This window comes from Urocampus carinirostris, unplaced genomic scaffold (genome assembly GCF_059441175.1).
Source record: "Urocampus carinirostris isolate Australia breed hairy pipefish unplaced genomic scaffold, RoL_Ucar_1.0 HiC_scaffold_167, whole genome shotgun sequence".
Taxonomy (NCBI): Eukaryota; Metazoa; Chordata; class Actinopteri; order Syngnathiformes; family Syngnathidae; genus Urocampus; species Urocampus carinirostris.
In genome coordinates, this window is record NW_028283269.1 from 25,001 (window position 1) to 27,500 (window position 2,500).

A 2,500-nucleotide genomic window follows, 5' to 3' on the forward strand; every position below is an offset into this window, starting at 1 on the left:
CGTGCCAGTATTTAGCCTTAGATGGAGTTTACCACCCGCTTTGGGCTGCATTCACAAGCAACCCGACTCCGAGAAGGCCTCGCCCCGGCGAGCCGGGGGCCGCTACCGGCCTCACACCGTCCCTGGGCTGAGCCTCTATCAGAAGGACTCGGGCCCCCGAGCGGCGCCGGGCTAAAGCGGCCTTCCGTACGCCACATTTCCCTCGCCCTACCGCAGGGCGGGGATTCGGCGCTGGGCTTTTCCCTCTTCGCTCGCCGCTACTGAGGGAATCCTGGTTAGTTTCTTTTCCTCCGCTTAGTAATATGCTTAAATTCAGCGGGTCGTCTCGTCTGATCTGAGGGCGTGCGCGTAGAGCTGTGCGGTCGGGGCCGGCGCCGGGACCGGCGCCGCCGCCATACGGCCGTTGTGATCCGTGCGGGGATCCGCTTGCTCGGCGACCCTCGCCGAGAGCAGCCCCGCGCCGCACGGACACGCGACACCGACGGGCGGACGGACGCCGAGGCGCCGACCGGGACCTTTACCTGAGGAGGGCGCCGAGCGCCGCCGCCATACGGGCCGCCGCGCGGAGCCGCGCGCGCGGAGCACCTTCTCGGTATGCTAAGTACCAGCCGTACTCACCGGCAGCCGAGAAGCACCTCCGGACGCGCGGACGCGCGACACCGACGGGCGGACGGACACGGAGCGCCGCCCGAGTCTGTATTTGAGGGTACGAAGGGACGGGGGTCCCTGCGAAACCCCAGCCGCGGAGTGGGCGGGGACACGGGTCGCGCGCCACCCGCCGGGCGGACCGGCGGAATGTCGCGGAGGGCCCGAGCCTCGCCCGCGCGGACCGGGTTCTCGCGCCACCCGCCGGACGGACCGGCGGAATGTCGCGGAGGGCCCGGCCCGCGTCCGATCGATTGGAAAGCGCCGCTCAGACAGGCGTGGCCCCGGGGTAAAACCGGGGCCGCAATGTGCGTTCAAAGTGTCGATGATCAATGTGTCCTGCAAATCACATTAGTTCTCGCAGCTAGCTGCGTTCTTCATCGACGCACGAGCCGAGTGATCCACCGCTAAGAGTCGTACGTTTGGGCCCTTTTACGTCCGCCCGGGACGATCGGAGACAAATTCACGACAGGGTTTGTACCGGAGACGAACGCGCCGCGGGTGCCGTTCGGTCGCTCCCGCGAGCGAGCCCCTAACCCGCGGCGCGGTTACCGACGGGCGCGATACGCGCGACGCCGCGACGAGCCGAGCGGGTCGGGCGCGCGGCGCTGAGGCCGGCGCCCGGCGTCTCCCGCTCGGGGCCGCGACGGCGCCCGAGACGTGCGTCGGCCCGGGTAGGTCGGGCGCTCGGCGCTGAGGCCGGCGCCCGGCGTCTCCCGCTCGGGCCTGACACGACTCGGCGACCGGACTCGCCGGGTAGGTCGGGGGCTCGGCGCTGAGGCCGGCCCCCGGCGTCTCCTACCCGGACCCCGGAAGGCCATCCGACTTGGAAGCCCCGCCGCGCCGCGAAGCGACGCTTTGGGTGTTGCTACCCGTCAGCGAGTGGGTTTGGTTTACAAGGGCGGCGCGACCGCGCTGACACCGAGGGGGGACTGGCCCCCGACCCGGCCGCGGCCTGCCCGGACTATGGATGGACAGAGGAGACCGCGGCGGACCGCGCGGAACCGAACCCCCGGTGTCCGGAGCCCCGGGAGGGACTCCGGTGTCCGGGGGCCGGCCCACGCGCGCGCTACGCGGCCCCTCGAGGGCTCCGGCCGACGGACGCGTTTGGCCGGGGAAAAAGGTAGCCGGTGGGAGCACCGTTTCGTCGCCCTGAACCTTCGTCTCGGGCGGGCGTCCCGACGCCGCCGCCATACGGCCGTTGTGATCCGTGCGGGGATCCGCTTGCTCGGCGACCCTCGCCGAGAGCAGCCCCGCGCCGCACGGACACGCGACACCGACGGGCGGACGGACGCCGGGGCGCCGGCCCGAACCGTTACCTTTAAAGGACGGGAGGTCGTCGAGGCGAGTGCCGCCCCGGAAGCGCGCGCCGGAAGCGCGAGAACCGCGCCGAGCTAGGGTCGTCGGCATAGGGGGATTCCCCGGTTACGGGGGTCCCGCGCACGGCCGCCGCCTTTCGCCCGTCGCTGGCGGTCGCCTGTCGTCGCGCCGCGCCGCGCTACTGGGGTCGTCGGACGAGCGCGCTACCCCGCTCGCACGGAGGTAGCGCGACATCGCCCGCCGCCTTTTCTCGCCTCGCGCCGCGCCGCGTGGCGCCCGCCGAACTCGCTCCGACGCGCGGCCCGGGAGTGACCCGCGCCGCGCCCCCCGTCCCGTCCCGTCCCGGTCTACCCTCTTCCTCCGCCTGCGACGACCCGCCGCCCTCGGCGTCTGGCTCGTCGGGGGTGTACCGAGGCGGATCTGCTGCCGCTCGTACGTTAATGATCCTTCTGCAGGTTCACCTACAGAAACCTTGTTACGACTTTTACTTCCTCTAGATAGTCAAGTTCGACCGTCTTCTGGCACACCGCCGGAG

At 71.3% G+C, this 2,500-nt stretch overlaps 3 non-coding genes across 3 annotated transcripts in view; all 3 read right to left on the bottom strand.

Annotated features, from left to right (window-relative positions):
• Positions 1 to 343, bottom strand: part of LOC148344960 (28S ribosomal RNA) — a 4,529-nt gene extending 4,186 nt beyond the window's left edge. Inside the window, exon 1 of the ribosomal RNA XR_015848969.1 lies at positions 1 to 343. This exon is cut by the window's left edge and continues 4,186 nt beyond it. This is a non-coding gene — a ribosomal RNA (28S ribosomal RNA).
• Positions 344 to 907: 564 nt separating this feature from the next.
• LOC148344961 (5.8S ribosomal RNA) lies at positions 908 to 1,061 on the bottom strand. Its single transcript, XR_015848966.1, has one exon. It is a non-coding gene; the product is annotated as a 5.8S ribosomal RNA (ribosomal RNA).
• Positions 1,062 to 2,403: 1,342 nt separating this feature from the next.
• The window catches only part of LOC148344962 (18S ribosomal RNA), a gene marked incomplete at its 5' end in the record, with an annotated part of 1,954 nt that continues 1,857 nt past the window's right edge, over positions 2,404 to 2,500 (bottom strand). The window contains one exon of the ribosomal RNA XR_015848968.1: positions 2,404 to 2,500. This exon is cut by the window's right edge and continues 1,857 nt beyond it. This is a non-coding gene — a ribosomal RNA (18S ribosomal RNA).